Source organism: Dromaius novaehollandiae, chromosome 1, assembly GCF_036370855.1.
Source record: "Dromaius novaehollandiae isolate bDroNov1 chromosome 1, bDroNov1.hap1, whole genome shotgun sequence".
In the NCBI taxonomy this organism is placed as follows: domain Eukaryota; kingdom Metazoa; phylum Chordata; class Aves; order Casuariiformes; family Dromaiidae; genus Dromaius; species Dromaius novaehollandiae.
In genome coordinates, this window is record NC_088098.1 from 128,990,293 (window position 1) to 129,011,666 (window position 21,374).

General features: G+C 39.9%; 1 long non-coding RNA gene across 1 annotated transcript; it reads right to left on the reverse strand.

Annotated features, from left to right (window-relative positions):
• Window positions 1-1,652: 1,652 nt before the first annotated feature.
• Window positions 1,653-18,096, reverse strand: LOC135329550 (uncharacterized). Its single transcript, XR_010391052.1, has 4 exons — window positions 18,039-18,096; window positions 16,625-16,670; window positions 14,930-15,090; window positions 1,653-4,024 (listed from the first exon to the last, which is right to left on the reverse strand). It is a non-coding gene; the product is annotated as an uncharacterized LOC135329550 (long non-coding RNA).
• Between the last annotated feature and the right edge of the window lie 3,278 nt (window positions 18,097-21,374).

Sequence of the window (21,374 nt, forward strand, 5' to 3'; positions counted from 1 at the left end):
GCTTCTGAGGAACACTGCAGTAAATCATGGCTAACTGCATTGTTGCTGTTTTCTGCAGGATCCTTTTCTACAGTGAAGAAGTAATCGTTCCTAAAAGGAGTATTTCATAATTCATAGTCACAGGAAAAATGAGGTATTATTGTACAGTTCTGCCATGTTTGTGGTTTTGCTCAGTCAGTCCTGGCCTGATCCAGATTTTAGAGGCACCTGTGCTATAAACTATTCATGAGGGATATTCAGTGTTGCTGGGTTTGCCTAGTGAGACACAATGTTGTGTGCCCGGACTCTCCCTGCTGCTGCGGCTTTGCCTCCCCTATACTCTTCATGTGCTCCAATCTGGGTGCATCATATGCCTGCTGGCAAGGCCTTGCAAGGCTTCCTGCAAAGCTGGACTTTGTAGAGCATACATCGCATATATCGCTCTGTGCGGAGTTTGCATCTGTAAGCGTCCATTACGGCTCTGCTGCGCCTTGCTGGCATTAAGGGGTGTGACGCATTGGTAAGGATTTCATTCAGTATCCTATCACATGCATCACTTCAACGCAGTGCTGAAATGCAGAAACTCTGATCCTCTGGATTGCTATGTCTAGACAGCATTTTGAGGGATGCCAGAGGCCGTGTGATCAGATTCAATATCCGTACGTTAGCTCTGGCAGTGCAACGTGGCTGAGGGTCACCCCACAGAGCAGTCAGGGCTCTCTGTGCATGGCGTTCAGCAGCCACCCATGTGCTATCAGGCGGCTAAGCCTGCCGCCATGCACAGCCAGGCAGGCTACCTGCATGCCCTGCTCGAGCCGCGAGGCAGAGAGATTTGGGAGCCTGCTGTTCCTGTGACTGCCCTTTAAGAACAGGAGAGACATAGACAAAAAGTCTAACAGGGAAAACAGATGCATGTCCTTCAAAACCTGCATGTTGGGCTTTTGGGCTTTGGTCTTTCATTAAAAATATCCGCTAAGGTAGGGACGACATGTTGTCAGAAGAAGCTGAACCACGTGGATATTTTTTGACAATAATACAGAGTCTAAAGACATTGCTTTAGGACATCAACATGAATGAATCTGGAAGCAAGCAGGGAAATACACTGAAATGTTTAAGACTAGAAACTTCCTTTCCTAGAGATCTGTAGCTGTCTGCATGATTGAGTAATCACTTCTCAAAATCAACTTGTAATAGCAATTGTTACATTTTGCCTTTGTTTTATTTGAACCTTGCTCTAGGAAACAAGGATGGGATTTGGATAAAAAGCCTAAAACCAATGAATCCCTTGGAGTTTTATGTACCTTACTTGATTTTATTTTTTAGTGTATTTTACATGTAAAATTATTTTTTCTAGGGAATGTAATTTGACAGGATGCAAGGATGAGGTAGTCCATAGACCTTTCATGTCCTTCAGTGATCTCAGTTATACGATGTTCACCCTGAAGCAGAAGTTGTTGAAGACATTTTACTTCTTCAAGCTATCACATTTCTTATTTCCCCAGCTATTAATGGTATGGGCATGGTCCAGAAAATGGAGATAATTTTCAGCTTAGGGAACAGCTATATCATTATTCTCTCTATTCTGCCTGTTTGCTGAATGGGTGCTTTACTTACATACCTAACAGAATGGCCAGAGGTTGGAATCAATAACTCATTATGCACCGTTGTTTGGATATAGGTGAAATAAATGCTGAGATGAAGAAACTCACAGGTAAGGAATTCACTTTTTCTTAAACACTTGGATACAAAAAAGCATCAATACTTTTACAAAACATAGAAACAAACCAGCCCAGATACAATATGAAGGCAGCAAAACTACGGCAAATTACATGGTAACAACAAATAGGGTCTGTCAACATGGCCATTCGGTTGTGCTCCCAGTCCTGTGCTCAGGGCTGGTGTGCCAATTAACATGCCATTGTTTCACCTGCACTACTTTCATTAACATATGCACATTCACACATCTTGTAAATTTTTAGCACATTTATTAAAATTGCCCTTCTGTTCTCTTCTACCCTTCCGTGAATAGATGCATTACCACAAAGCAGAACTAGATGGCGAGCAAAGAGAGGCAGTTTAAAAGCCTGCACCTTGCTGTCTCTAAACTGTTAGTAGCTGCCTCCCAGGCGAGACAAGGTGCCTGCTGGAGCACTTTGTGTGTTTTCATACAAAGTCTAACAAGCCAGGATAAACCACCTTTGGAGAAAGGCTGGAAAAATCATACAATCCTTACTGAAAGGAATAAAAATCGGTACATGCTCCATCAAATTTACTAGGAGGAAATAACCCTTTGTTATCAAACTCCCATTCTAGCAGCTCACAGCATACACAGTATCGCCTGCTCCCTTTTATTCCCCCTGCCTCTGCTGCTGTTTGAAGTCATGCGAGCCTTCAGGTGCTCAGCAGCAGCTTGCACGTCTTGATTATCAGCAGCTCCCTCCTTAGAGGGCCTGTTGCCAGCATACCCAGCCCCTGAATACCACAAACTCCTCATCCAAGACTTCATTTTATTTTAGTTTCTCCTCTCCGGTGATTCTTGGTTTAAAGGATTGCCTTTCTACTTCCTGAGGTGGTGAATACTTTCAAAACTGTTACTTACGAAAAATCACTTCAAAATGGTTTTGTTGCATCTATTGAAAATAATGGAGAAATGCTTTAATCCTGCTAAACTGGGCTGTCAAGCCTGCTATCACCTGCTACAGAGCCAGTTCTGTGGATGTTACCCAGCTGTGCATACATACGATAGCTGACAGCCCTGCCACGTGACATACCTACAATCAGCTAATACTGTTATTAAGAAGTGTGGAAAGTTGCAGTTACTTCCCTCTACATCAAAGGAGACTTGAAAGAACTGAAGCTAAGCAGTAAATCTCAAAAGAGGGCTTTGTCTAAAATATCACAGTAACCCCCCTGGTGCTAACAGCGAATAGATAATGGAGATCCTTAATTCACAGAAAAAGCCAGATCAGTAAGCCCAGGATGAAGCTCGTGAGTGTTGACAACAAGGCATCCTTCATCTAGCGGTGGTGGCATGGGCATGAATGGGAGAGATCAGGACTGACCGAGACTGGATTGGGAAACACTTCTGAACTGTCCTCTTTATTGATGTCTCCCACTCCAGCAGCGACACTTGTAACACTAACCAGCTAAAATAGAAAGTACCGAGGAAAACACAATGCTTCTCAAAGCAGTGCGCATACAGCCCTTCTCCCTACCACACATGGGGAGACAACACAGTGTCCATAAAGCCCAACTAGTGGATGATAAATATCAGGCTCAGACACCGTTATGATGGCGTTTAGTATAAAACTCTGAATGACAGACAGTAGATTGAGGAACAAAAAACCATTTTTTAAGAAACCAATCACCTACTCCTCAGGATAGAGCTGCCTAGAATAAGGACGTTTAGATTAAAGAGGCAAGGGAGTCGTTCTAGGAGATAACAGACGTCTCTTAGACACCTGCCCTGCAAACGAGCAAGAGGAAGAGAAGATCTCCCTTTGGAAGGAATAAGGCTGGGGAGACAGAGGTCATGGGCGGAAACCCCCTGTCTTGCAGCCAAGATGCACAGAAGAGGATAAAATAAAGCAAGCTGTGACTGTGGAAGTTATGGGACAGTGTCAATTTTTCAGAAAAAGCACACTTTCCTTAACTACAGACAGAAAGTCATTAGAGAGTCCACCCTACAGAGCAAGCATTTAAGCAATGTATGCGGTACTCAGTTTTCCACAAAACTGCCATTGATTTCTGCGGCCTCAATTCAACAAAATGCTTATGCATGCTCTTAAATCTGTCCTATTTTGTACCTTGATAAAACAAATGGATGCTTCATTTCGGGAAATATTTATGTTCCACCAAAGGCAAACTTTTCCTTATCGTTGCAGCAGAGACCAGCCCCAGTCTTGTTCTGCAGAAGTTTGTGGAGAGTTTGATTAGGTAGAGTTTGAATGTGGAGGAAGTCCAGAGCACTCGGCGCTGAAAGAGCAAACTACAGCAAGTAACTGAGCAATGTGGAGGCAGATGATGGAGTGCTGAAAAATGTATGCTGAAAGAAAAGGAATGCAAGTACAATATTAGATGCTCAGCATTTATTAAATTAAAAATATCTTTTAAAACCTCAGATAAAGAATTTGCAAAAGACACAGAGAAGAAAGGAGTTCACAGGTTTGTCTGCCTCCCTAGCAACATTTCTCAAGACTATTTATAATGACGTTTAGGACTAAAAATACTTGACATTACTTCAAAGAAGTACGTAGGCTAGTCAGAAGCTATAGCAGCAGTCTGGTAAGAAAAAAAGAATCATTACAGGTGTTTGTACGAACACAGTCTGGTTATATTAACTTAATACAGGGAGAAAATCTTTATCTAGAAAGAAATCATTTCAATCTGAAAGGCAATCATGTGTCAAATACGTCCTACTTGCAAATGACTATAAGTGCTCTTCTGTGCAGGATTTATCATTTTCAAAGGTTTTAGTACCATCTGATTTGTTCTGCATCAAGTTGAGTGTTCCCCTTCATGAGAGGGCGCTAGCAGAAATCACCCAAAGAGCTTGTTGCTTGAGAATGACAGCAGTTTTGATAACACGCAGTACAATTTCACTTGACACTAGTTTTCTGATAGGGGTTCTGCATGTGACCACCATGAACAGAAGAACTAGTGACTTGGTATTAGGCAACTAAATGTTGCCATCTAGCTAAGGGTCATACGTATCAATCTGAATAGTACTGTGCTGATCCCTTTTTCACATGTATGTGATGAAATGCTAATGAGGGGAGATATTACATAAAAATATGCAAATGGCATAGCAAATCTTGGTGCTTAAAGCACCTAAATAATGGCTTATTTTTCAAGTACAGACACCAAAGACATACCGCTGAACAGCTGCGGTATTAAAGGAGGAAAGTGTAGCAGAGTTATCCACTTTTTTCCACCTGGCAACTCTGCAATTTCTCTACTCAGAGCACCAGTGTTTTGAGATTAACAAAGAATTTGAGGAAGGACCACTGAAGAGGGACTACAGTTACTTAGATTTAATCAGAAACATTTTGTTAGTATGCAGCAGTAGAATATCAAGGCAAAATATTTTGCTTTATTTTTTTTCCACAATCCAGGAAAGCTGCCTCTGTTACGCATTCTTCTCCTGCCAGTCCATTCACTATGAGGTAAGAAGTTGACTTGACTTTTCATTGTGAATCAAAATATGAAAGTTTCTCTGTCTGTATATGTATACATATCATCCATTTCAAAACTGGATATTATCTGAAGAATCCTGTTACAGTATGTCAACCTTTGATTTAGAAAGCACTGCAGGAATGACACTACTTTTCTCATAAAGACAATGAGATACAGCATTGAACTCGCAGCTGACTCAGTTGTGACAGGCACTGCTTTCAAAGCAGAGCAATTATTGACATCAGTGAGGTAACTTTACAATAAAACTACTTTGCAATTATGAGTTTTGCAGATTTAGGCCCTGTTTATGGGACTTGTCTTTGGTTGCTGTGACCAATCAAATCTGAACCACGTTTCAGATCAAAAAACCTGCCAAATGCTGTCACTTTTGTCATTTAATATATTGTGACTTTACAGCATTGAAAAGTCCCTAAGGCAGATGTTGTGCCAATTAGTTAGCTGAATACATCTGAATAATAAACTCAATTACAGCCTCTGTGTATGTTACAGAAGCGGGATGACATAACACCCATAGTGATGTTTATTTAGCTATCTGAAGACAATACACTTACACAAGAAAAACTTTCAGGAAAGATTATAGTTTTCATTGCTGAAATCAGAGTAAAGCTAAGTACTGCCTTTAACCCATCTGACTATGCTGGCGGTGGAAGCCAATGAGGCCGGCTAGAAGGTTCCCATGAGTTTCAGTGGGCAATGGTTCAGGTCCTTGGCCTGCACCCAGGTAACAGTAACGCCTTTATGAATGCAGAGGAAATATGGCCAACAAGACAGTTTTTGTCAGTCAACAGAATATATACCCTGAAAGACCAATCTGAGGGTTGATTCAAGAGAGAGGAACAAAGCAGTAGTCTCTAAACCTTCCTTTTACATTATCTGAAAGGTTTCACAGTGAGAGCTTCCCTCTGTGAGGCCAAGTAATACCCACTTCTTGCACAGGCCTGCACAAGTGCAAGGCTCTTAAAGAGCTCAGTCAGTGACAAAACCTTGTTCAAAACTTTGAGGTAGAAAAAAAATCAAATATGCATGTGAATTATTTGCAGGGGTAAAGTTAGTGGAAATCAGCACACCACGCACTTCAGACAGACAACATACACTTCAGCGCTTGTTAAATGTCCCCAGAATACCACGTGCTCCTGGAGTCATAGCTGCCAACTGCAACAGCAATGTGGAGCTAATCACCTCTGCATTTATGCATGCTGCAAAATATCTCAAACCCATGGTCTTTAGGAGATTAAACTTTGTGCTTTCCCAGAATTTCCATTACATACCTTGTCTTTAAACATTTTTACCAAATCCTCAGGTACAGTGCAACATAAAAATCCTCAAAGCTTTTAAAATGTGTTTAAAAACACACAAAAAATCTCAGTCCTAGATCTATGTCATCATTTTAATTTGACTTAACCTATATTCCTAAATTTTTGGGAAATTTCTGCTTTTCTAATTTTAACAGAAAAGCAAAGGGAAAATCAGAGTACTAGTCTGAAATAAAACCTGTGCTAAAGTCTTTGCCATTTATCTGACATAAGTACATACATGTTTGTTGAAATCTCTTTCTCTGCAAATAAATGCATAGGACAACTGTATTCTCAGCTCAGGAGAGAACAAAAAATTGATTTCACATGTATACACTGTGAAGACATGAAAATATGCCTATTTAGTTTCACCAATATTTGAATATTCTGAGACCATGAAAATACGAGTTTCAGTTTTAGCTTTGAGTAATGAATAAACTGAGGCATAAGAAAAACCTTGGATCTCTTACAATTTTTGAATTTTAACCACTCCTAACTGACTTGATCTTTCTTTAACATGACCTTGTATGTAATTATGAACCAAATAATCATTTTGCACTACAAATAGCATAAACTTATGTCAAGCAGTTTAGGTCACTAGCAGCAATTCCTATCAAATAATTGTTTATCAAAGTTACCATAATAAAAAAGGAAGACAATTTAAAATACAGACTGAAATTAAGCCCCAAGGCAATAAAAGTGTTGAATTTAAAGCGTGTCGAGCATTGTTGAAGCAATGCTGCTTTTCAGTTGTACTTGCAGCGTTGCTGTTTTATACAAGCTCTGAGATGTCCCCTGGTGGTTATAAAACAAAAGACCAGCCGCTAATTTCGACCAGAGTTTTCCAGAGGTTTTAAATGCACCAAAATGTAGATAATGTATCAGTTTAGGTGTAGGTAAAATAGAAGAGGCTTTTTATATTTCCAATTTTCTGAAAAAGCTTTCATATTACAAGGATTTTCTTGTCTTTCCCTGTAGCATAGGGAGTAGTCTGCTTCCTTGGGTTTCCAGTCTCATCCAACTAATCTCCTGCCATGGTGGGGGCCTGGTCTGATATCCTGCTCTCTTTCTGAGACACATTATATCTGCTCTGCTTATATTTTTGCTCTAACTCTACTTGAAGTGCTGGCCAGTATTTTGTGTCCTGCAATGCTAGGTGTTTGCAGCATACTGCAAAAATCTAGTCACATTGTTCAATCAGCGGTCCACTGAACAGTTTGCAGGGGCGATGGTGATCACTTCCACATCTGTATTCCCAAAAGTATTTCATAAGGAAGACTAAACTGCATGATCTTGCCTTTTGACACATCCTGTGCAAAGCTATGGTTATTCAAGCACATGCTTTTTTTGTTGCATTATTGTTGCTCAAAGCAATAAAAACGATCCCAACGTAATTTGCTGTGCAGTAGAGGAATCGCAGGTCAGACTTGTGAAGCCCACACTCACACTCATGCTTTATTACAGAGAAAATCTCTGTGGGATAAACACTGTTCAGGCTAAAAGCAGAGAGGGAATATGTGCAGAAGTAGAGAATAAATCAGCACCTTAAAAATAATATGAAAACCACAGGAAAGGAGAAGACGACATAAGACACATCTCTTACCAATGTGACCCTTGCTCCTGTTCTACTACTGATATTTATTTCCTCAACTTTAATTGAAAATATGTCTCCAATGCTTGAGGGGATAGTGGGGTATAAAGATTTTATTGGAGCTCACATGAGTATAGCACACCAAGAGAAATACAGCATGCAGGTCATCTGAAATTAGTGCCAATAAAACATTTATATACTCTCTCCAAGTATTTATATGATGCGCTCATCTCAGTGCTAGCTAAGCACCATGTAGCATCAAAGTGCCTTGCCCCCGTCACACTGCTATGTTTCTCTGTTTCAGATATTTTTGATATGGTTTCACTGTGGAAGCCACAAAAAGGATGTAACAAATCCAAATGCATGGAGCTAGGAATGTTTTAAAACAATTTTTTCCTCTCTCTGTCTAGAGATCGAATTATTTTATCTATCCTGGGCCATGCCGTTGCCTTCTCTGTGAAATCCCAAAGGAGGGTCTCCAACAGAAGTAATCTCAGTGAGGGAAAGCAAAAGTGTTAACTGATGCTTTCTTATACTTTTGTAAGTGGCACTGTGCCAGACTGATGAGGAGGGGCAATCTTACCTGAGCCCACCTGCAAAGCCAGGGCGCCAGCTCTGCCTTGCTGTTAACAGATCCCCAACCAGCAGCAAGGACTGTTCAGGGAGGGGAAGCAAGTGTGCGGATGCAGCAGGGTCCCTGTGACACTGTACACTTGGGGCATAATCCTAACCATCCTTTACTTTCTAAATGTAGCCTGAAGTGGCTGCTGGGAACTAAAAGGGAACAGGAACAGCTTTTTTGTGCATGAAGCTGTGCTGACTGTAAGACCCATGCTGACATTTTTAGAGCTAGAAATAAATGCTGCATGCTATGGGAAGAAACTGAGACTATCCCCATTTGGAGGGTATTGAGATATATTTCAAACTCTATGCATTGCAAAGCATTGAACTTGAAACATATGAATAGTGACAAACTGAATATTGCTTTTTCTAAATGTGGGGAGAGAGGCTGGTATGCAGGGGTTGATATAAGAGAATAAAAAAAAAGGAAAAAGTAGTAATGAAGAGACACTTTTTTAATGTGCTGAGGTCCTTGGAAATAAGAGTTCTAGAGAAAAGGACTAACAAATAAAGGACAGGTGCATAAATCATTAGTGTATTAATTTATGTATAAATTCATATTTACTCTAGCTGCCTGAGGAAGTTTAATTTTTTCCCCTTGTGCCCAGATGATAACAATGGTTTTGGTCAGACATCTTTCAAACCAGTTATCCACATTTGGTTTAATTTTCATGTCTGGGAAAATATTCTCTGATACAAAATGGCCAACCCCATTTCTCTTCCACTTTTAATGTATTTTTCAAAGGAAATTCCTCTCTGTGAAAAGATTGCTCACTGAGGATCCAAAAACTGAGAAACAGGACTTAGTTATGGGGTTTAATATCCTTCTTTGGACCTGCCCATTTCATTCTGTTTTCTGAAGTGCTGTAATGAATAGGCCAATTGATTTCTTTTTTTAATAAAAGGTCATTTGTATTTCCATTTTTAAGTATGAATTGGACACTGAAATCCAATGTCATAGCTGTGTCCACTAGTCCCTCCTGCAACTGATGTAGCCAGACTGTTAAATGTCTTGTTTTTTGGATGCTTATAATTTAGTAAACTTTAACTTCTGCACTAAAATTTTTCAGGCTGGAGGCTTGCTTTGAGTTGTCTCCTGTTTTTGATCTTAAGCTTAAGCCACTGTGATCTAGCTGTTTCAGGGAATTAAGGGAAAGTGTTTGTAGTGAAGAAATGAAGTATGACAGAGAGGGTCACTCTGGTGTCAGCAGTGTGTCCTGATCATTGCCAAGAGAATCCGCTCAAGTGTTGTAAAGGACGAGCACCAAAAAGTTGAGTTTGTTTATAGACAGTAATGACTTATTAGGGATTAACAGGGAATTTTTCAAACATTATAAATGAACTTCATCACCTCACAGCTCTCCTGTTTACATATTCCCCATTGTCAGAGTGTAACTGAACATGCTTTACCACAAACCCAGAGGGACTAAGCAGGTCTTACTGTTCAGTTGCTTCTTTTGGCTACCGGGGGTCAGAAAGGCACAAGAAATGCTCTAATGCTCTTTCTCCATCCAGTAGCCCAGTGGTGTCACTGATAACATTCCAATGGTGCCTCTGTTGCCACTGGGAGACTAAGGGGAGAAAGCGAACATCACTCATCTGAAATACAAGTGATGAGGATCCACACCGACAGCTGATCAGAGAAAAGATGGGAAGAAGGAGCCTATAGAGAAGGGGCAGCTGACAGAAGGGTGTTTGAAACTGTTGAGCAGTTTTACTCATCGCCATCACTATCACCTCTAACTCTGACATCTTACCGACCTCTGCCAATAGGATATTTAAGCCAGTTTAGGCAAGCTGCCCTATTGAGTCAGTTCTGGATGAGCAATTCCTTTTTAAATCAGACTTTCTGGCAAATGTGGCAACCTGGATTCTCAGCAAAAAAAGTGTGAGTTGAAGACTGTTAAGTTCATTTTTGAGGCTGGCATTTTGAAAGCATTTTCCGGGGAAACTGGAAACTGATTTCATGATTGCAGTTCAGGCTGAACAGATAGGTACCAGGGTATTAAGTATTAGTCTTTGGCAGAGGTGCCACTGTTATTCTGATAGAGTGATTATCACAGAGAAATGTTTAAGGATTTTCAGTTTTCCTTATATATGAGGAAGACTCCTATGCTAGTAGAGAATGAGGGTTGCTAATGCAGAATTAAGTCTTTGTATAGTTGAACCAACAACCTGCCTCAGCAGAACACATAATCTGCCTCATAATTAACTATGAGCTCCAAAGAGCCTGGATCAGCCGTTTATGTTGCCAGCTGCAAACTAGGGCACAATGAGGCTTAAGAGCTTGGTATGTCAAGGTAAAATGCTTTCTTGCTTAAATTAGTAACTTCTCATTCTTTTATAGCATTTAGCTTTGCTAGATCACAGCACTTTATAACTAAGGTCTGTATCATTATCCCTGTTTCCACAAAAGGAGAAACGGCAGCATGGGGAGGTGAAATAGCTTGTCCGAGATCATCCAGCAGGTCAAATGGCACTATCAGAACTGAGGACACCTGAGTCTCCATCAGGGGCTGTGACTACCAGATTTTTTTTACTGGAGAGAAACTACTTGTCACATAGAGTCAGAAATAGCATTTAAACCTGACAGGAAAATTAAAAACAGAAAAGAAGCTGAGGCATGAACAGAATGTATAAAGGCTTGCAGAGGGACTAAGCCTCATCTTGTACGCTGGTTTAGCTGTTGGGAGACACTGTTGCAGCAAAGACCTGCAAATCTAGCCTCAAGGTGGCAGGGAAAATAGAATGAAGTCTGCAGCTTTTTATGTGATTCCTGATAAAAGCAAATGTTCTTGGTCCAGAGCCAGTCCAGCATACTGAAGTGGGCAAGCAGAACAAGCCAGATGGACAGCACTAGCTTATGTAGCTTTTCAGACTCTTAGATTCTGACTCCTGCAAAGAGATTGCTTAAATTATAGAGTGAGCCAATGTGAAGCTTTTCAGAGGCGCCTATCAGAGTCCGTGTAGTCCAGAAGACATTGCCAGTGTCTTTCATAGAAAATTATACACAATTTATTGGGAGTTGATAGTGGTTCTCTTACTTAACTCAGGAAACCCAGACTGTATTCGCACTGGCTCATTGCTGCCCTAGGAGATTTCAGTGATCTTGTTTTCCCATCCATAAAATTGTGATAATGATATCTTTTTGCCAACACTTTCCTAGTGAACCTGTTGTGAGAAAGCAAGTTGTTATTAACATTTCTTGTTACTCACAGTGCATACATCTAAACAGGGGGACCTGAGAAATGAACACTTGGATGCATACTCACAAAGAGGATTACAGTGTAGCCCAGCTGGACCACCACCCATGATAAGCGGTTCAGCAAACACAACAAAATACATTTATTCTACAGCTCAGCCAGAGCCTCTGAGTAGCAACCTGCTTCAGCCTTAATCTCCATTAATTTAGAACCTCCATTTTTCAGAACTGAATTTTCAAAAAATGAGATCACAAACTGGTCCAAAAACACTACTCAGCCCTCAAATGCTCCGATTTGGGTATATACTAGAAAGGTAAGCTGTGTTGACTTTCCACAGCTAATGTAACCAAACCAGACACTTGTGGAGAAAAAAAACCCTGCCCTGTCTTGGCAGGGTCTTTTTTTCCTAATCATCTTCTTACGAAAGAAAAGATAAACAAACTGCTTTGCATATCTTTATTGAAAGTGTCTGAAAAATGTCATTGTGTGCCACCAGTTTTGAAAACATTATGTCAGAAACACTGTCATGTGGCAGAAAGAATAACAAGGATGATGTAGGTGCTGCTGTGTTGCTCTGTCAACCCATACTGTGAAATAAGTAGCACAAACAGCAGTCTGACAAAGGAAAGTAAAACTGTTTTGTACTACGGCTCTCTGGAGAGACTCTGTGTGAGAAAGCCCAATGAAAAGGAAGAGAACCAAAGAAAGGGTGAAATGAAGACAGTGTTAAGTAATACAGTCCAAATTCTTTTCTGTTTAATTTCTTTGGTTTTAATAATTCAAGATCTACGCAGTTTTTAAAACACAGTATAGAAGCTATAAAATGAGTTAAAGTAGTCATCTGAATTCTGTTTTCACATCTGCAGTGCTGAGTCACCCCAGATTTACATCACTACAACTGAGAGGAGAATTTAGTCAATGAGACTTCAGACCATTGGACTATCCACTGATTTCAGTGCCTTTTAGCTCATGAATCCTTTCACTCAAATGAACTTTCTAAAGATAGGGCTCGTATATTCTTACCCAAGATGTGACATTTACTTTTCTCCTTTTTCCAATGCGCTGGAGTAATCTCTTGGCGGGATCACAAGAACACATGACTGGACGACCCTGTGCTTCCTGCCTTGTTCTTCATTTCCTAGTTAGTTTTTGCACACACCTGAACGCAAAAAGGTCAGCTCATGAACACTGCACATCACTTCTCATCCGAGCTATGCAGGCTTAAAGTGATGAGCACAGATTAAAACCAGGAACGTGCGAGGGGTTATAAACACAGTCTCCACCATGCTGCTGAGGTTACAGCTGTGTCTCCTTCTCAGCCCTGATTGCTGCTGCAAGGCTGTGTACCCTCAGAGTAGTCTTTTTAACACAGGATCACATCTAAGGGACTGCTCCATCTAAGGGACTGCTCTATTTTTATTTCCCCTTGTTTTCAACAGAATTACATCCACGTAAACCAGACTAACACTATGTCATTATTCTGTCTTTAGTCTGTATGCTTTCAAGGGCTACCTACACACTAATTCTATATTAGGTCAAGCCCCAAATGGGTATAAATATATGGTATTTTTTTAATGGTATATAATGGTATATATATAGCGTACTTTCCACTAATTTCCTATTAATTGGATACCTGTATAGCAATGACCATGGAGCACACTACAGAGCAAACAAGCCTTTACCTTGAGATTTCCAAGGTCTAAGCTTAGCCGTTATGTAGAGAGTGCTCTCTAGTGTCCTTGAAGCAAATCTAACACCAAGTCTATCACCATCAAAGATATGCTCTGCTTTCTGTGTCCACTTGTCTTAACCACTGGCATGCTCATATAGCTTACAGAAAGAAACTGATTAGATCTGCAAGATCAAAACCGTGATGTATTAGTGGTGACATTTTTAGGGTTGTATAGACCTACACTTTACATTACATTGCTTTTGATACAGTCAGGCTTAGCAACAGAGCGGAGGATATTTTTTCCACAGACATCCTACTTTTGATCCTACAATCTACTAAACAAATTTTTTTCAGATGTAAATCTCAACAGGTAATAATATAAATCACAGCCATTTGTTTATCCTGAACTGTTCACTTCACACTGAAATACATTGGTATTGTTATCTTCTATTCCATCAAATTTACTGTTCATTACAAAATACAAATATAAGTATGTGCTGCATTTGTATTTTAAACAAAATGTCCTGATTATCACAGACTTAATGATTGCTTCTGATGTGTCAATATACTGATGTACCTGTTCAAATTCAGGCTTTCGGTTTGATCGCAATATAAATGGTAATAGATGCCCAACTCTTGAATATGTCGTGTTAAAACTCTCTAGAGGCAGACAATGTAATTTCATGTAACAGCGGCCCAAAAAATTTTAGCTGGAGAATTTAAAAAAGCTGCATAATATTTGCCTGTGAGTCTCAAATGACAACTCACTGGTATTATATTGCCTAGTGAACTCAGAACTACAGAATCAACAGGAATATTTGCCTAAGTAGGAAATAGAGAATAGATAATACAGAAAAGAAAACTGCCTACTCTCTTGTCATAATCAGTATTTTCTTTTTGCACGCTTTGTCTGAAAGCCTGAGATAAGAGACTGTCATAGTGTTTGTGCCTGTGTATCTATCACATGACTAAGAATCCTTCCACCTGAAATGATGAATTCTCATGTTTTGAACTTTAAGCCCCTGAATGATCTGAAGTGTCCTAAAATTACTGTTCATTTCATCATAAAGAAGTCAAAGGCCATGGTACACATTTTCCTAACCACTTTTGACTTTTGTCCCACAAAATGTTTAGAGTTGTACAAACTTATTGTTAAAAGTGACAGACAAGTTTCCTCGGAAAAAAAGCTTTGAGACCTACAAGGAAATACAGAAACATTAAGAGGAATACATTTGTTATGGATTAGATTCAGAATATATTCCATTTAAAACTTCAAGGGCTAGGCAGGAAAGTTAACAAATTCACAAGCTCTTATGTATGATACAGGTGGTTTTTTAGTAAAAGTTCTCACCTTAATTCACCAAAATGAACTCACCTGAGCAGCCCTTCCTCTTCTTCATTCTCTCTTCTTTCCTTTACTTCTCTGCTTCATCCCTTTTCCCATTCTGCTTTGCCTTACGCTGCTTCTTTGTCTTGTGCTGCTTACATTAGTGTCATTGATGACCTGAAGTTTAGCTTTCAGCTTGTCTCTGAATACTGACAGATCAGATGATTTTGATGAAAAACATTTAGAGAGGGGCAGTAAAAATGTTTCCCATTTCATGACCAGCCTTATTATGACTAGGACATGGATAAAGAAAATTGTAAATTGGAATCTTTGCAGGAAGTACATGGGTCAGTGAAGGTAGTCTTGATGGCAAATTGAGGAATGTGAGCAAAACATTGAGTGAGGAACAGGAGTAAAATACTGCTCCCTGATCGGGCCTGTAAAGGGACTGAAGATACTGCTACCTCAGGGATCTTCTTTTACTTTCTCAAAGATTTTTTTTAATATAGAAACTCTCATTAGTTAGTCTATGCTGGCTTAGCTACATTCTTCCATGAAAGAATGGTTTCTGCTAATTTAATCATGATTACTCATTTGTAACTGTATTCACGCCAGAGACTACAGTATAGCTACTTTGATTTTAAAAGTAGCTATGATGATACAAAACTTATTTAGGCTAGACCTAGACATGTGTAATAGCAGCATTCCATCCAAAAGACAGTAGCCCAACATAAAATGTGTTCTAGATGCTTTACCAATGTCCACCACCAATGAAGACTCTAGTACATAATATACAGCTGTAATTAAGGAGTAAATGCTTCTTTCCAAAGGCTGCTTTTTATTTATCTTCCAGAGATTTATCTTCCATTTTTTTGAGAAAAAATGAATTGCAATCAGCGTAGAACCAATTTTTGTTCTCTGTGAAGACACAGAAAAAAAATTTCTACGCTCTCCCATTTCTGGTACTTAGTGTCAGAATGGAAAATGTCTAGCTTTCTAGGTCTGCTTATAAGCATCCACTAACAAGCAATGTAACAGCTGCCCTCAAGTGTGATAAAGAATGTTTATTGTTTTCCTTCACCAAAATCATAGTTTTACTTTTGTTGTTAAAAATTTATGAAGAAAATCTCTCCACTCTTTAATCCTTCTATCCCCTTAAATCTTATGCAAATTGCAAAGGTAATTACATAAATTACAAAGAGCGAAAACTGATGTATTCATTTACTCAGTGCTTGAAAATGAAGGGAATGAATATTCAAAGCAGTGTGATGCACCACTGTTTGAGGGGAAAAGACTTCAGCCACTCACAATTAACTGTTTACTGGCAGTATCTTCTAGCTAGCCCTTGCCTTTATGAGCAAAAGGTCAACTATCAATTAGTTCTCACTCAACCTGGCAATCAGAAGAAACAGTGAATCATCTACCCCTGCCTTTCACCAGCAGCAAAATCTTGCCCGTAACAGAGAAAGCAATCCCCTTCTTTCTAAATTCTGAGGATCTGGGCAGCTTCTGTAAGAATGAATGGCATTTCTTGGAGAAACCCAGTTTCTACCAAATTGGATTTAGAAGAACTTCACTTCTGCCTCTGCCTCAGGTATTAGACAATTATTAAAAAAAAAAAAAAAAAAAAGAAAAAAAAGAAAAAGAAAAAAAAGCACCATTCAGAAATTGTCCAGCCTGGATGCCTTAGTGGATTTTCACCTTATCCTTGCTACTTGTCACAAAATTTAGTATTTTTCTTACCTTGGGGGATCTATGTGGAACTGCCTTTGATGGAAGGGTCCTGATCCTACACAAAAAGCATTTAGGATTAACGATAACTGATGTGCTATTTGAAAGAGACAAGGTCAGCTAAGCCAGAAATAAGCTTTATACTCTTGAAACAGTATAGACTGGAAGTCTTCCACAAATCCATCCTTTTTTTTTTTTTTTTTAATCTCAGAGGAAGGGCTTGCTGCTTCTTTCTCCTTGTGCTATGATTTGTGGTTTCGCTTGAGGGAAGAAGCAGAGGCTAAGTGAAGAGTAGGTTGGCTGAATGATTTCAGGTGACTGGCTTCCATGTTTTCAGAGGTCCTTGAACAGGATTCTACATCATTATCAGGACTTTTGCCTGCATGTATTATAAACTGTAGACTCTTTTGAATGGCAAAGTAAATGAGATTTGGGTGAGAATTTATGTGAACTTCCTCCTACCTCTGGATACATTAGCTGTCCAAATTACTGTGAAAATCCACAGTGGTATAGCAGGTAGATTTTATTCCCTTTGTATCCCTTTAAAACTCATCTCCGCAAGGGTCCTTATTACCATACCTTTGGCATGGTAACAAAAATTAATTCACAAAAATACATTTAATATTTATTTTCTCTCAGAGAGAGGAAATAACCATTAAGCAAAACTGCCTTTTAAACCTAACTTACGGCAGCTTAGTTGCAAAATGAATTTATTTGAAATTACTGAAAGACAGCCTAAAACTACAACTGATATTGAAAAATACTGAGCCGCAACTGAATCTCAGAGGAACTCTGATAGATTAATTTATATTCTCAGCCACTTTAAAAAACATGTAAAAAGTATTATTTACTTATACTCACTTGCCGCTCCTAACTTAATTCAAGGTATTAACTGCAGGTAAAAACTGCTGTCACTAATTTCAATATGCTTATATAAGACACAGCAGCCATTTACAGAGATCTTTATGCTGATAATCTACTCTGTACCTTAAGCTAATTCTACTTTTTTATTGTTTCTGAATATCATTAACTTACTAGTGCAATCTTTGAACATGTATTAGTGTTGGATACTCCTACTGTAAATTTGAGAATAATCCTTGTGTTTTCAGTGAGATGTTATTTGACTGAAATATCACTAAAAATCCCTATTCTCCTGTTGCAAACTGCAAAATATTTCTTTTCTGATTGCTACTTGTAAATGAATATTTACCCTTACATTTTGTTCACTGTCATTATAATGAATATTTATATTCTTGCAATAATTAGCATATTAACATAGGCTCATATCCTCATGACAATTGCTCTGACTACTGTATTCAGAATACCTATTTTCACCAACAGATAATTTGTGTTACATTACTTTGCTGAAAATGACCAGTGTTGTGCTGGACCATTTCAAGATTATTAAAATTAGGCATTAACCTACCTTTTTTACCCATTCAGGTGTTTGTAAAATCCAGACATTTCTTTCTTTTGTAGGTTTTTCTTAGTATAAAATTAAAAGTAACCAACAAGTGTGTGCAATCTGTTCTGTAGTTTCTCCTGCCCTCTACTGGATGCTATGTTAAAACAATTCCAGGAATTTTTTACTATCTGTTATTTTATGCTTGGTAAATGTGAAGAATTTAACCCCTTCTTTCTGCTTCCCAAATAAATACTACTGTTTGTGTCTCCTCCCTTATGCAGTCATTTATATTTATGAAAAGAAAAAAAAATACAGCTACATCCTTTTGTAACAGGAAAAATAAAATAAAGTTTTTAGACTTCAGCTTTGGCATAATTATTGCTCAGGCTCTTCTCACGCGAGTGTGTGATTTCTCTGAAATCACTTTAAGCATAGGATTAGCAAGAGGTTAAACATTGTCCACTTAATCATAGAATCATAGAAAAATTTATGCTGGATGGGGCCTGTGGTATTCATCTGGTCCAAAAGTTGTGGTTGTTCAGGGCCTTGTCCAGAGGATTTTTGAGTACCTCCTGGGATGGAGATCTCACAGCCTCTCAGGTGACCTGTTCCAGTGTTTGACCACCCTCACAGTGAAAAGGTTTTCCTTATATCTAATTGGAATTTTCCATGTCCCAATTCATCCCCGTTGCCTCTCATCCTTCCACTGTGCACTTTTGAGAAGAGTCTGGCTCCATCTTCTCTACATCCTCCCATTAGGTAGTCGAAGACAGCAATGAGATCTCCCCCGAGCTTTCTCTGCTTAAGGCTGAACAAACCCAGCTCTTGCAGACTCTCCTTGTCTATCAGGGCTCCACTGGACTCCTTCTAGTATGTCCATGTCACTCTTGTACTGGAAAGCTCAAAACTGGACACAGTGCTCCATATGCAGTCTCATAAATGCTGATTAAAGGGAAAGAATCACTTCCCAGGACCTGCTAATACAGCTGAGGATGCAGTTGAGGATGCAAGTTGCCTCTAGGGCACCATGGTGGCTCATGATCAACTTGTTTTGCACCTGGACCTCCAAGTCCTTCTTTGCAAAGCTGCTCTTCAGCCAGCCAGCCCCCAGCCTGTACTGGTGCCTGGGGTTGTGCCTCCCTTGGCAGTTCTTGGTGCTTCTCTTTGCTGAACTTCACAAGATTCCCATTGGCCCATTTCTCCAGCCTGTTGAGGTCCCTCTGAATGGCAGCACAATTATCTGGTGTATCCACTACTTCTCTCAATTTTGTATCCTCTGCAAACATGCAGAGGGTGCACTATTCTGTCCATCATCCAGGTTATTAATGAAGATGCTAAATGGTATTGGCCCTGGTATTGACCCCAGGGTACACTCAGGAGCCTGACTTCATGCTGCTAATCTCAATGCTTTCAGCCTGACAGTTCAGACAGTTTTCAATCCAACTCACTGACCATTTTTCTAGAGCTGATCCTGAGTGTATCAGCTGGTCTCTCCAATTTTGAATTGCCAGCAAACTGCTGGGATTGAGCTCCATCTTTTCCTCCAGATCCTTAATAAAGACACTGAGCAGTTCTGGTCACAGTAAGATCTCTGAGAAACACCGTAAGTAACCTGACATTATCTGGACTTTATACCACTGATCTTGACCTTCTGAGCCAAGCAGTCCAGTCAATTTTCCACTCATCTTGTCCTCCACTTATCCAGTCCATAAGTCACCAATTTGACTATAAGGATACTATGAAAGACCACGCTGAAGGCCTTACTAAAGTCAAGGTAAACACTTCCACAGCTCTCTCCTCTTCCACACTGCCAGTCTTCTCACTGGAGAAGGCAATCATATTGGTCAGGCACAATTTGCCATTGGGAAATCCATGCTGGCTGTTCTCAGTCACCTTCTTGTCCTTCATGTGGTTGGAAATAGCTTCCAGGAAGATTTGTTCCATAACCTTTTCTGGGACTGAGGTCAGGCTGATGAGCCTGTAGTTCCCTGGATCCCCCTTTTGCCCTTCTTGAAGATGAGTGTGACATTTGCCATTTTCCAGTTGTCACAAACCTCTCCTGATCATCATGACCTTTCAAATGACAGAAAACAGCCTTGCAGTGACATCGGCTAGCTTCCTCAACCGCCTGTTTGGTCCCATGGACTTGTAAATGTTCAGCTGGTTTCAGTACTCCCTAACTTGAATTTCCTCTACAGTGGTAATGTTTCACTCCCATAAGCAGCTGGTAGGCTTGAGAAAGTGAGAGGCTTGAGGGCAGGCCTTACCAGTGAAAACTGAGACAATAAAGGCATTGAATACCTCAGTATTCGATTTTTCCAAGTCTCTTGCGGCTATGTCTCCTGCCCCATGGAGCAGGGGGTCCACACTTTCCTTAACCTTTCTTTTGCTGTCGGTGCATTTATAGAAACTCTTCCTGTTGCCCTTCACATCCCTTGCAATTTTCAACACCAGCTGAGCATTAGCTTTCCTGTCTCCCTCCCTGCAAAATTGAGCACCACCTCTAGTTGCTTCTCTCAGGATTTTAAACTCCACAGTCTCATGGTCACTGCAGCCAAAGCTGCCCTTGGCCTCCACATTTTCAACCAGTTCTTACTAGTTCATGATTAACAGGTCTGGAAGAGTCTCTCTTCTACTCAATTCCTTGATCACTTGCATCAAGAAGTTGCCTTCAGCATGCTTCAGAAATCATCTGTATTGCTTGCATCTCCCATGAATACTAGGACCTGCAATTGTGAGGCTTCCACCAGCTGCCTACATAAGGCCTCATTTACGTCCTGTTCTTGATCAGATAGACTGTAGCAGATGCCTAACATAATGTTAACCATGTTGGTCTGACCTTTGATCATTACCCACAAGCTCTCAACTCGCTCATCACCCAGCCACCCCTATACATAGAGCACAAGCCCTCCTCATGGCCTTCTCGGCTTGTCCTTCCTGAAGAGCCTATACCCATCCCCTGCAGCACTCCAGTCATATGAGCTGTCTGTTTATGTCCTAATGAGGTCATAGCTTTGCAACTACTAATTCTTCCATTTGTACAGCCTTCTAATTTCTTCCATTTGTTTCCCCTGCTGCATGTGTTTGTGTACAGACACTTGAAACGGACGTCCAGTCATGCTGCTCCTTTCATGTTGAAGTACCAGAGACTCCCCAATCATGTTGTCACTTCTTTATTGTTCCCTGTGCCTTTACTTCTCTTTAGGTTGTGATAAACCTTCTGCAGTTTACCTAGTTTCAAGTCCTCCTCAATAGATTTGAAAGCCTGCAAGCAAGGACACTCCATTTGCTCCACTTTGTCAGATGGAACCTGTTCCTGCTCTGCAGTCCTTGTTCCTCCAAAATAGTCTCATGAGT